This window comes from Salmo salar, chromosome ssa13 (genome assembly GCF_905237065.1).
Source record: "Salmo salar chromosome ssa13, Ssal_v3.1, whole genome shotgun sequence".
In the NCBI taxonomy this organism is placed as follows: domain Eukaryota; kingdom Metazoa; phylum Chordata; class Actinopteri; order Salmoniformes; family Salmonidae; genus Salmo; species Salmo salar.
The window spans coordinates 90551151-90564951 of record NC_059454.1 but is presented as its reverse complement, the minus strand read 5'-3'; the positions used below and the strand labels follow the sequence as shown (position 1 = coordinate 90564951).

The 13801-nt window shown below is 43.8% G+C and overlaps 1 protein-coding gene and 1 pseudogene across 1 annotated transcript in view; one reads left to right on the top strand and one right to left on the bottom strand.

Moving 5' to 3' along the window:
• The window catches only part of LOC106568237 (AP2-associated protein kinase 1), a 110094-nt gene that overhangs the window by 55024 nt on the left and 41269 nt on the right, over nucleotides 1-13801 (top strand). The window lies entirely within an intron of this gene.
• The window catches only part of LOC106568239 (anthrax toxin receptor 1-like), a 47746-nt pseudogene continuing 42193 nt past the window's right edge, over nucleotides 8249-13801 (bottom strand).

The window sequence follows — 13801 nt, the reverse complement described above, 5'->3', positions numbered from 1 at the left end:
ACAGAGGGGTCATAGTTTGTAGGCCAAACCGTTCGGACACTACAAACGATTTTGTGAGAAGACCAGTTTTCGGGTTGTCTCATGGTCTGACAAATACTGCTCTAGCTCTGTCACCTTTCCCCGCAGATGCAGAAGTGAGACATCACAGATGGGGCGGGTTGAGACGCATCCCATGAAAAAAAAACTGATATCTGTAGCTTCAACTGACTGATTTTTAAAAATTGTAATATGCTAATTAGATTTCCGTCGCAGCGTGGACATTGACTCTAGGGAGTTAAACAGAGATTAAAGAAATATACTCAAATACTGTAAAACTATTTGGTGCAATTTGCTTTGTGGCTGCCCAAACGGGCAAGTGCAATGTTGTTTTAAAGACAACGTTAATTGCTTTGACTCCATTGTTTCATTTGTGCATGTGCATTTGTATGCACAAAAACCAAGCCAAGCATTACACAATTCTTCTCTCTAAATTCCCTTTCCCCTCTGTGTCTCATTCACTTAATAAAAATTTAAAAAATCCAAGATGGCGTAGCAGTCGGACGTGTGTTTTTGTCTTGTCCCTTCCTGTCCCTTGTAAAAATCGTTTTTCCTTTTTTTTTGTATATATATTTCATATTTTAATATCACTTTCTATCTATGGACTGAATATATTCTCCTGCAACCCGCCTCACCCAATGTGGTACGGATCTGCTATTTTTATACTTAAGAACTCATCAAAAGCTAGCCGTGGCTAACTAGCTAACTGGCTACTAGTTAGCCACGGCCCGCTAGCTGTCTAAAGTACATCAGACTCTTAGCTTAAGAGGCCCATCGGACAAATTCTTTGGCCACTATACCCACCATACGGAGCCTTGCTGATCCGTCGTCTGAACCAGAACCAAAACAGATGCTAGCCAGCTAACTAGCTACTAGCTATTAGTCAGCTAGTGGTCATCAGCCACCTCTAGCACGGATAACTCTCGCCAGTCTGCACAGCGCGGCTCAAACCAGAGCAATTCGGACGTATTTTTCTCCATATCTCCGGATTCCTACCGCAAGCTCTGAACCTTTTATTTTAATTTAATTTTTTTCACCTATTTCTTCACCTATTTTTCACCTATTTACCTATTCGAGTGGCCACTCCTGGCTAGCATCACTGTCCCGAAGCAATAACCAATTAGCCTGGAGCTAGCCTTGCTAGGCCCATCTCCCGGCTAGCCAAAGAGGTCCATCAGCCACTACTTGGGCTACAATACCTCTTTTTGCCAACTGGCTTGGACCCCCGCCGACTCATCACAACTGGACCACCGACGTGATCCGCCCGGTGGGGTTTTTCTCAACTGGCTCTGTCGTCGCTTCGTCCCCTGAAATCCCATCCACTAGCATGCTAGCTGTCCAGAGCACATCGGACTGTTAGCTTAAGAGGCCCACCGAACAAATTCTTTGGCCATTAACCTATTCTGACCTGGTTCACCACACGGACCCCTGCTGATCCGTCTGCCGATGTAATAGCACGAGGGGGCCACAACAGACTTTCTTCCGTCGCGACGTCCCTCCAAGGCCCTTCTGTTAGCTTGTTAGCCCCGGCCCGCAAGCTGCCTGAAGCCACTCACTGGACTCCTATGATCACTCGCCTACGCATGCCTCTCGCTAACGTCAATATGCCTTGTCCATTGCTGTTTTGGTAAGTATTTATTGCCTTATTTCACTGTAGAGCCTCTAGCCCTGCTCAATATGCCTTATTTAACACTTTAGTTCCACCTACCACACATGCGGTGACATCACCTGGTTTAAATGAAATTTCTAGGGACAATATCTCTTTCATCATCACTCTAGGCACAGGTTTACCCTCACTGTATCCACATCCTACCATACCTTTGTCTGTACATTATGCCTTGAATCTATTCTACCGTGCCCAGAAATCTGCTCCGTTTACTCTCTGTTCTGAACGTACTAGAGGACCAGTTATTTTAGTCTTTAGCCGTACCCTTATCCTACTCCTCTTCTATTCCTCTGGTGATGTGGAGGTTAATCCAGGCCCTGCAGTGCCTAGCTCCACTCCCATTCCCCAGGTGCTATCATTTGCTGACTTCTGTAACCGTAAAAGCCTTGGTTTCATGCATGTTAACATTAGAAGCCTCCTCATTAAGTTTGTTTTATTCACTGCCCTAGCACACTCTGCCAACCCGGATGTCCTAGCCGTGTTTGAATCCTGGCTCAGGAAGACCACCAAAAACACAACAATTTCCATCCCTAACTATAACATTTTCCAACAAGATAGAACTGCCAAAGGGGGCGGTGTTGCAATCTACTGCAGAGATAGCCTGCAGAGTTCTGTCTTACTATCCAGGTCTGTACCCAAACAATTGGAACTTCTACTTTTAAAAATCCACCTTTCCAGAAACAAGTCTCTCACCATTGCTGCTTGCTATAGACCACCCTCTGCCCCCAGCTGTGCCCTGGACACCATATGTGAACTGATTGCCCCCCATCTATCTTCAGAGCTAGTGCTGCTAGGTGACCTAAACTGGGACATGCTTAACACCCGGCCATCCTACAACCTAAGCTTGATGCCCTCAATCTCTCACAAATTGTCAATGTACCCACCAGGTACAACCCCAAATCCATAAACACGGGCATCCTAACCAACTTGCCCTCCAAATACACCTCTGCTGTTTTCAACCAAGATCTCAGCGATCACTGCCTTCTGCATTAGCATCGAATAGCCCCCGTGATATGCAACTTTTCAGGGAAGTCAGGAACAAATATACACAGGCAGTTAGGAAAGCTAATGTTAGCTTTTTCAAGCAGAAATTTGCATCCTGTTGCACAAACTCAAAAAAGTTCTGGGACGCTGTAAAGTCCATGGAGAATAAGAGCACCTCCTCCCAGCTACCCACTGCACTGAGGCTAGGAAACACTGTCACCACCGATAAATCCACTATAAGCATTTTTCTATGGCTGGCCATAGCTACCCCTACCCCGGTCAACAGCCCTGCACTCCCCACAATAACTCGCCCAACCCTCCCCTATTTCTCCTTCACCCAAATCCAGATAGCTGATGTTCTTAAAGAACTGCAAAACCTGGACACCTACAAATCAGCCAGGCTAGACAATCTGGACCCTCTCTTTTAAAAATGATCTGCTGAAATTGTTGCAACCCCTATTACTAGCCTGTGCAACCTCTCTTTTGTATCGTCTGAGATTCCCAAAGATTGGAAAGCTGCCGCGGTCATCCCCCTCTTCAAAGGGGGAGACACTCTAGACCCAAATTGCTACAGAGCTATATCTATCCTACCCTGCCTTTCTAAGGTCTTCGAAAGCCAAGTCAACAAACAGATTACCGACCACTTCGAATCCCACCGTACCTTTTCCGCTATGCAATCTGGTTTCAGAGCTGGTCATGGGTGCACCTCAGCCACGCTCAAGGTCCTAAACGATATCATAACCGCCATCGATAAGAGACATTACTGTGCAGCCGTATTCATCGACCTGGCCAAGGCTTTTGACTCTGTCAATCACCACATTCTTATTGGCAGACTTAACAGCCTTGGTTTTTCAAATGATTGCTTCACCTGGTTCACCAACTACTCTGATAGAGTTCAGTGTGTCAAATCGGAGGGCCTGTTGCCCGGACCTCTGGCAGTCTCTATGGGGGTGCCACAGGGTTCAATTCTCGGGCCGACTCTCTTCTCTGTATACATCAATGATGTCACTCTCGCTGCTGGTGATTCTCTGATCCACCTCTACACAGATGACACCATTCTGTATACTTCTGGCCCTTCCTTGGACACTGTGCTAACTACCCTCCAGATGAGCTTCAATGCCATACAACTCTTCTTCCGTGGCCTCCAACTGCTCTTAAATGCAAGTAAAACTAAGTGCATGCTCTTCAACCGATCACTGCCCGCACCTGCCCGCCCGTCCAGCATCACTACTCTGGACGGTTCTGACTTAGAATATGTTGACAACTACAAATACCTAGGTGTCTGGTTAGACTGTAAACTCTCCATCCAGACTCACATTAAGCATCTCCAATCCAAAATTAAATCTAGAACCGGCTTCCTATTTAGCAACAAAGCATCCTTCACTCATGCTGCCAAACATACCCTCGTAAAACTGACCATCCTACCATTCCTCGACTTCGGCGATGTCGTCTATAAAATAGCCTCCAACACTCTACTCAACAAATTGGATGCAGTTTATCACAGTGCCATCCGTTTTGTCACCAAAGCCCCATATGTTACCCACCACTGCGACCTGTACACTCTCGTTGGCTGGCCATTGCTTCATACTCATCGCCAAACCCACTGGCTCCAGGTCATCTACAAGTCTCTGCTAGGTAAAGCCCCGCCTTATCTCAGCTCATTGGTCACCATAGCAGCACCCACCTGTAGCACGCGCACCAGCAGGTATACCTCACTGGTCACCCCCAAAGCCAATTCCTCTTTTGGCTGCCTCTCCTTCCAGTTCTCTGCTGCCAATGGCTGGAACGAACTGCAAAAATCTCTGAAACCGGAGACTCTTACCTCCCTCACTAGCTTTAAGCACCAGCTGTCAGAGCAGCTCACAGATCACTGCACTTGTACATAGCTCTGCACCTGTACATAGCTCATCTGTAATTTGCCCATCCAATCTACCTCACCCCCATACTGTATTTATTTATCTTGCTCCTTTGCACCCCAGTATCTCTACTTGCACATTCATCTTCTGTACATCCTACCATTCCGGTGTTTAATTGCTATATTGTAATTACTTCGCCAACATGACCTATTTATTGCCTTACCTCTCTTATCCTACCTCATTTGCACATGCTGTATATAGATTTTTCTACTGTATTTTTGATTGTATGTTCCATGTGTAACTGTATTGTTGTGTGTCGAACTGCTTTGCTTTATCTTGGCCAGGTCGCAGTTGCAAATGAGAACTTGTTCTCAACTAGCCTACCTGGTTAAATAAAGGTGAAATAAAATAAAAATTAAATTGCATTCCAATTTAAAAATGTCACTCCTTGACAAGAGTCACTAGAGACTCAAAGCCACCAGCGGGTAGAACAAAATTAGTTGCAGAAACTATGGAATATGTTTCAATAATGAGCTGTAGTTTTTGAATAATTGCGTTCAGTCTATTTTCCGCTTAGGCTCCTTTACGAACTGCTAGTGCCATTCACAGTTGGTTAGTCTAAACTATAACCCCCCTAAACATAGACAGGTTTCACTGAAAATACACATTTTCTTATTACTTTACTTGCTACTATGGGTTATGTTACTTTTCTCTGTTCATCTGATTTGACTGCCCCTAAACCCTGTCATGACAACTGATGGTGATTAGCTGTGTCCATGTTGATCTGGCTTGTCAGGGGAAATCTGTCTGGTCCAGAGGTTAGAACATCTACAGGTATATGGTGGTGTATATGGTCTCCAGTGCTCAACATTACATCTGCTGTGTTCAAGGCTGCTCCACATGAATCTTTAATGAAACTGTACAAGTGCACCTTAAAGTCCAGGGACTTGACAATATGTACTCTCTTACAGAATCCATATGCCGATGCTGCTCACAATTAAGACGTGTGTACATGCATTCTGTATATAATGGGAAGTGGGTGGACAGAGATCTAAGCATGTGTGAATACAGTGATTGGTGTCAGTTGTCATGTGAAATTCAAAGCTAATGTTCCTCAGAACTTCTGACTACTGCATCCCCTAAAGCCCTGTCCTCATGACAGCCTGTTCTGTCTGCAGGGGCCAGGACAGATGAACTGAGAGAGAGAGCAGCAGGAGATGATGCTGGCATTACATTCAATCTCCGAAAATGATTTTATATTATTGACTAATTTGTCAGTCTGCCATTGGAAGGCCCACCTCAACCCTATTCAGACTTCTCAATGCATTATTCAAATTGAGCCATTTCTTCTGAGAGGAATTCTGTTTGAAGTTATTTCAGCATCCTAACTTTTCAATCTCATCTGTGAAACTCCGGACCATTACCAGTCTACTCTGCTCTATAGATGGAGTGAGTTACATAGCTTTAGGACATCATGTGGGATAGTTGTAGAATATAGAAGATGCTTTTAAGCAAAATGATCATGAATTACATAACAGGAAATCATTGTTCTGAAATTCAATATTTTATTACACAGAAAAAATGGCCTCACTGGTTTTGAATACATTCTATACATTAGTTGAAGATACTCAGCAAGAACATACTTAATAAACACATATCTGGATTGGAAATTGAATTAAACCCTGGTGGATTCACAGAGATGCTCATTCCTAGTACCTCTGTAGGAATGGCGACACCACAATAGTGACACCATCAAAAAGACCCATATAACAACAGCCAAAGGTCAATGTTCGTCGCTGGTTCCTGGTTGCCCAGTGGTAGGTCAGCCATGCTGAGTTTAAAGGCCCAATCTGTCAGATTTGCTGATTTCCAATGGTCATTCATTTCAATTAATTACATAAATTATAATAATGACTTATGAGCTTAGTACAACTGCCTTACCCTATCATACCCCAATGTCTGAGGTTGTTACTCTTTTTTTGTAAACAATGTAAAGCTTAAAAAATATCCATCAGCTCCAGTAGCAGGGTCCGACTGTTGAAATTCCATATTGTGCCTTTAAGAGTCCACAGGACTCTGCCACAGTCCACAGTCCATTATTTTTGCTTTAAAAACCCTTTGCATGATCTCTGTGTAAGCAAGTAAACCAAGTCATCTGTTCTTCCCCAGTCAGAGGTTTTCCTCTTTGCCAATGTGTTTTGCCAATGTGTCTAATTAATTAATCCAAAATACACATCTATTTTTATCAATCAGCATGTAATATTTACCTAATATAACACATAAGACACATTTCAGTTCAAATCTGAGCCATTGATCTTTTAACTTATGAAATATGTACAGTTGAAGTCGGAAGTTTACATACACCTTAGCCAAATACATTTAAACTCAGTTTTTCACAATTCCTGACATTTAATCCTAGTAATAATTCCCTGTTTTAGGTCAGTTAGGATCACAACTTTATTTTAAGAATGTGAAATGTCAGAATAATAGTAGAGAGAATAATTTGTTTCAGATTTGATTTCTTTCATCACATTCCGAATGGGTCAGACGTTTACATACACTCAATTAGTATTTGGTAGCATTGCCTTTAAATTGTTTAACTTGGGTCAAACGTTTTGGGTAGCCTACCACAAGCTTCCCACAATAAGTTGGGTGAATTTTGGCCCATTCCTCCCGACAGAGCTGGTGTAACTGAGTCAGGTTTGTAGGCCTCCTTGCTTGGAACACACACTTTTTCAGTTCTGCCAACACATTTTCTATATAGGTTTGAGGGCAGGGCTTTGTGATGGCCACTCCAAGACCTTGACTTTGTTGTCCTTAAGCCATTTTGCCACAACTTTGGAAGCATGCTTGGGGTCATTGTCCATTTGCGACCAAGCTTTAACTTCCTGACTGATGTCTTGAGATGTTGCTTCAATATATCCACAAAATTTTCCATCCTCATAATGCCATCCATTTTGTGAAGTGCACCAGTCCCTCCTGCAGCCAAGCACCCCCACAACATGATGCTGCCACCCCCGTGCTTCACGGTTGGGATGGTGTTCTTCGGCTTGCAAGCCTCCCCTTTTCCCTCCAAACATAACGATGGTCATTATGCCCAAACAGTTCTATTTCATCAGACCAGAGAACATTTCTCCAAAAAGTACGATATTTTTCCCCATGTGCAGTTGCAAACTGTAGTCTGGATTTTTTATGGCGGTTTTGGAGATGTGGTTTCTTCCTTGCTGTGAGCGGCCTTTAAGGTTATGTCGATATAGGACTCGTTTTACTGTGGATATAGATACTTTTGTACCTGTTTCCTCCAGCATCTTCACAAGGCCCTTTGCTGTTGTTCTGGGATTGATTTGCACCTTTCGCACCAAAGTATGTTAATCTCTAGGAGACAGAACGCGTCTCCTTCCTGAACGGTATGACGGCTGCGTGGTCCCATGGTGTTTATACTTGCGTATTATTGTTTGTACAGATGAACGTGGTACCTTCAGGCGTTTGAAAATTTCTCCCAAGGATGAACCAGACTTGTGGAGGTCTACAATTATTTTTCTGACGTCTTGACTGATTTCTTTAGATTTTCCCATGATGTCAAGCAAAGAGGCACTGAGTTTGAAGGTAGGCCTTAAAATACATCCACAGGTAGACATCCAATTGACTCAAATTATGTCAATTAGCCTATCAGAAGTTTCTAAAGCCATGACACCATTTTCTGGAATTTTCCAAGCTGTTTAAAGGCACAGTCAACTTAGTGTATGTAAACTTTTGACCCACTGGAATTGTGGTACAGTGAAATAATCTGTCTGTAAACAATTGTTGGAAAAATTACTTGTGTCATGCACAAAGTAGATTTCCTAACTGACTTGTCAAAACTATAGTTTGTTAAAGAAATTTGTGGAGTGGTTGAAAAACGAGTTTTAATGACTCCAACCTAAGTGTATGTAAACTTCCGACTTCAACTGTAAGTGTATCCCTTCTGCTAAAGATTGCATTTTTCTGCAATGCAGTAAAGTGTTGATATTATCTTCACTGTAGTCTCGTGAGCCATACTCAAAGTCTTGCACTACCTGTAGCTAGATACACTATATGAAATTATGCCCAAGGTCCTGGTCAGTTGGAATAGAGCACATGAAAAATCGAATGGAACTTTGTTTCACAGATCAATTGCTCAGCTTCTCTACAATACTCTGAGTAAAGTAGAAAGCATTTCTGATGACTAGAGCTGAGCTTGCTGTCCTGCCTGTCCATCTGTTGATAGTGGTTTCGATTGGTGAAGGAGAGAAAGGCACAGTATTCAGGGGCCTTCAGGGTCCATGCTGCTCAGTTCTTTGACGGTCCTTGCTATCTGGGTCCTTGGGATGTCCAACTCTGACTTCACCCCATTGAAGTTGAAATTTAAAATGGTAAGGGTTATGGTTAAGGGTAGGGTTTAGGGTAGGGACGTCCCATGGACCCCGGATAGCACTAACCGTTCTTTGACAGATGTTTTTGCCCTTCTCTTCTCTTTCCTCACAGGCATTGGTCAGACGGGTGTGGGGGAGGGCGAGAAGGGGGGGGAGCTCTGCATGGGGGTGGGGCCTGAGGGGGTGGGGGCAGAGAGCCAGTTGGGGAAGGGGGTGTGGCAGAGCTAAAGGGTGGAGGGGTGGCAGGGCAAAAGAGGGGAGGGGTGGGAGGGCAAAAGAGGGGAGGGGTGGGAGGGCAAAAGGGTGGAGGGGTGGGTGGAGAAACAGGTGGTGGAGGACTTAGAGAAGTGGGGGGCAGAGCTCGGTTTGGAGGGGGGGTGTAAGGGGGAGGGGTGATGCAGGAGGGAGGGGGGGAGTGGATGGCAGAGGTGGTAGAGTGGAGGTGGGAGAGGGGGGCATGTGGGAGAGGGTGCTGTGTGAGGAAGGGTGACTGTAGGTGTGAGGCAGACTGTAGATGGCTGTGGAGGGCTGGTTGTAGACTGGATAACGAGGAGCAGGGTAGGATTTCACCCGGGTGAAGCTAATGCACCTGCCCTGTAAGTTAGGAGAGAGGGATACAACAGGGAAGAGTGCAATCAGAGGCAGTCATCAGAGTTTTACTGATGCATTGGTGTTATTGCACATCTCTGGATTGTTTTATAACGTTTCCATGCAAAGCGGATTTATAGATCTTAGCGTCTCCATTCCAATAGGATCGGAAGGGAATACGACCACTCTCTCATTTTATTTGTTTTCCTTTTGGAATAATGTGCTGACTCCATCTTGTCTTTGCTTAGCTATAAATGTCAAATTCAATCAAAACAACAAGGAGATTTACTAAGGTAGCAAGAGCTTCGGAAAGATGGGAAGAGGGGGAATTGTGTGGATGGTTTGCCCCATCCTTCTATCCACATCTGTCATTGAGACCATATGAAAATAAAACTCCTAGCTAGGCTGGAGTTACAGGAAGGTGGGGATGTGGGTAGTCATCTAACCTTAATGGCTTCAGCAGATTAGAACACATTCCTTCAGGTTGGAGCAATACAGTATTAGCACCTCAGCCTGTATATGCCAGGTTACTTTGTGCCTTCTTCGCAGCCACTCTGTCTGTGCACTGTTATAATGACTAACAGCTGCAACTTTTCTGCTCTATGATTTACTGCCTGGCTTGAAATGGTTTAAAATATTAGGTTTTAAGATTATTTAATGAAGAAATGGGCAGTGAGGGCATTGAAAAGCAGTTAACGAATTTAGGGACTTAATTGGCGTTCAAAACATCCAACGTGATGAGTGTGTAGGGAGGTAATGAAAATGCCCACTCTCCTCAACTGCCTGGTGGAATAGTTTAGATGAAGAAAAAAAAGGTTCTGGAAGAATCGTCGCAAAAAAAACTAAGTGCAAAAAGAGAATAAAAAAGGAAGAGGGTAGACTGAAGCCGAGCCCCTCTCTATTTTCCATGCTGTCTGCTTTGCTCCTCAGGATGTGGTCTTGGCTCCAGACCTTCCTATTTCCCTCACTTTTCCAGGAGTTTGAGTTGTTCTTTCTCTTGAGGATTTGCAACGGAGTGGGCCTAGGCATTACGTAGTGTGGTCTCTGCGTCCTTAAAGGAGCAGTCTGTTGTTGCTACATCCATTTGTCTCATAAATGTTTTATATGTACCCATTGATTCTTGAAGAAAATAAATGCCTCATGAGCTTAGTTCTGTCGTACCCCATCAGAACCCAAAATATAAGCTTGTTTAACTCCAATGTTTGTAAACAAAGTAAACACACACTATTTAGCCTCAGAACACGGTTAAAACTATAATTTTGATATCATGGATAGTTCATTGCTCTGAATTTGAGAGTGGTTACACTTCTCCATAACCATTCCTCAGTTTTTCACCAAAGCAGGGGCGGGGAAACACCTTTACATTTTTTCACCTGCTGATTTCAACCACTTTAACTGTTTCCTCTGATTGTATTTTGTTCTGCTTCTCTTGCATAACAGCATATCTAAGTGCTGGGCCAGGGGCCTTATGATCCCTTAGAAGAGCTTTGAAAGAAAATCCCCTGTAAGCTATCCTTCTCTGCCCTATAGGTAAGCATCAGTCACACACTGGCTTTCTTATTGAGTTGCTAAAAGGGCTTTCCCTGACTCTGCATATCCTTGCGTCAACCCATACAGTGCAGTGACAGCAGGTAGCATGTGTTGAATGTCTCTTTCTCTATGCTGTTTGTCTTCGTGTCTTACCTTGTCTCCAGGATGGGGTCTCATCACAGACACCCTATCATAGCCTTTCCTCAGAAACACCCACAGAGCATCCAGCTTGCCCTGAACAAAGACAGGCACAGTAAAGGGAAGAGAAGAACATTACATAAGACAAACATAATAATACCAATAATATTGACTGCGTGGTTGCATGTCAGTTGCTTTACTCTGCTGTGCTTTATTTCTATACTGTATATGGTATAGTATACAGGTCTGTTGATCAGTCGGACTGTCTGGTGTTCTTTGTCCATGGAAGGCTGTGTCTCTCGACATCATAATAGTCAAGGAGAAGGGTAGGTGTCTGTGTCAGTCTGTCTGGTGCTCTTTGTCCATGGAAAGCTGTGTCCCTCCACGTCATACCAGTCAGGGAGGAGGGTAGGTAGAGATAAAGGGGAAGGAATGTATTGGGTTGGGACTAGCACCAGCTCCCCTCTTCCCTGCAGATTTCGTCTTCCCGAGGTCTGCTCAGTTCATGCCTGGTTCATATTACGGCTCATCCAGCTGACTGAGACGTTATCAAACAAACTTACTGTTTGTTGACAGGAACACTGCAACTAAGAATTGTTTTGATCATAGAATTTTTTTTGGGGGGGGGTAATGGAATTTAGAGTGCATATGATTGCGTGTGTATGTGAGTGGAAGGTACTGCAATTTTGTTCTTGTTATTGCCCCACTCAATTACAAGAAATTTGAACTTGTATGGTATACCATACATGTTTTTGATCTTTTCCATGGAGTGTAGAGTGCATATGATTGCACTTGTATTTCGATAGGAAGGTACTGCAATTTTGTTCTTGTTATTCCACTACTCAACTAGAAATTGTACCTTTTATGGTATCGACCTCATGCAGCCTGGCAACAAGGGTGTATCCAATTTGTTGCTATTGTTTTTCAACTTCCTGCGCATTGACACCGCTGGTGATGGTAAATGTAAATGACATTTATCAAAAATATTTAATGCACACAGAATTGGAAAGATGTTAATTATCTGGTGAGGAAAATGATTGAAAATGTTTTACTTTTGTTTTTACGTAGTAATAGCACTCAGAAGCTGATGAAGCGTTAGGAAAAGGCTATCCAGACATTCCTGACCTGCAAACCAATTGTTAAAATTAGGTCAGGGTTTTGGTTAAGGTAAGAGTCAGTTTTGGATTTTGGTTAGTCTTTTTGGAGGTCAGCAGTGTCCTTATAAATGCTCTTAGCATAATTAGCATTCCCCATAGTCACGGCAGGTTAACGTTAGCTTTGTGGCACAACAGATTGTCTTCAAGTATCGCTCTTTGATTGAAAATGGAAATAGCCTTTGTGGATAATGACTATTAGTGTAATTACGCTAGCTAGATAACCATCTATATTGAGTCTATGGGAATGCTAATGTCAGCATCCTACATTAGAATAAATGTTTTTATTTTTTCAACACAAAAAATTCAACTTAGAATTAACATATCGTTTAGATTCTCTGCACTTTTAATAATTTTGGCAAATATTATTTATACACTACATGACAAAAAGTATGTGTACACCTGCTTGTTGAACATCTAATTTCAAAATCATAGGCATTAGTATGGAGTTGGTTCCCCCTTTGCAGCTATAACAGCCTCCACTCTTATGGGAAGGCTAGATGTTAGAACAATGCTACGGGGACTTGCTTCCATTCAGCCACAAGATCATTAGTGAGGTTGGGCACTGACGTTGGCCTGGGTCTCAGTCGGCGTTCCAATTCATCTCAAAGGTGTTCGATGGGGTTGAGTTCAGGGCTCTGTGCAGGCCAGTCAAGTTCTTCCACACAGATCTCGACAAACCATTTCTGAATAGACCTCACTTTGTGCACGAGGGCATAGTCATGCTGAAACAGGAAAGGGCCTTCCTCAGACTGTTGCCACAAAGTTGGAAGCACAGAATTGTCTAGATGCTGTATGCTGTAGCGTTAAGATTTCCCTTCACTGGAACTAAGGGGCCTAGCCCAAACCATGAAAAACAGCCCCAGACTATTATTCATCCTCCACCAAACTTTACAGTTGGCACTATGCATTGGGGCAGGTAGCGTTCTCCTGGCATCTGCCAAACCCAGATTCGTCTGTCAGACTGCCAGATGGGAAAGCGCGATTCAACATTCCAGAGAATGCGTTTCCACTGCTCCAGAGTCCAATGGCGGCGAGCTTTACACCACTCCAGCCGACGCTTGGCATTGCGCATGGTGATCTTAGGCTTGTGTGCGGCTATTCGGCCATGGAAACACATTTTATGAAGCTCCCAACAAACAGTAATTGTGCTGACGTTGCTTCCAGAGGCAGTTTGAAACTCAGTAGTGAGTGTTGCAACCGAGGACAGACGCTTCAGCACTCAGCGGTCCCATTCTGTGAGCTTGTGTGGCCTATCATTTCGCGGCTGAGCCGTTGTTGCTCCTAGATGTTTCCAGTTCACAATAACAGCACTTTCACTTGACCGGGGAAGCTCTAGCAGGGCAGACATTTGACTGACTTGTTGGAAAGGTGGCGTCCGAGGACGGTGCCACGTTGAAAGTCACTGAGCTCTACTGAATTCTACTGCCAATGTTTGTCTATGAAGATTGCATGGCT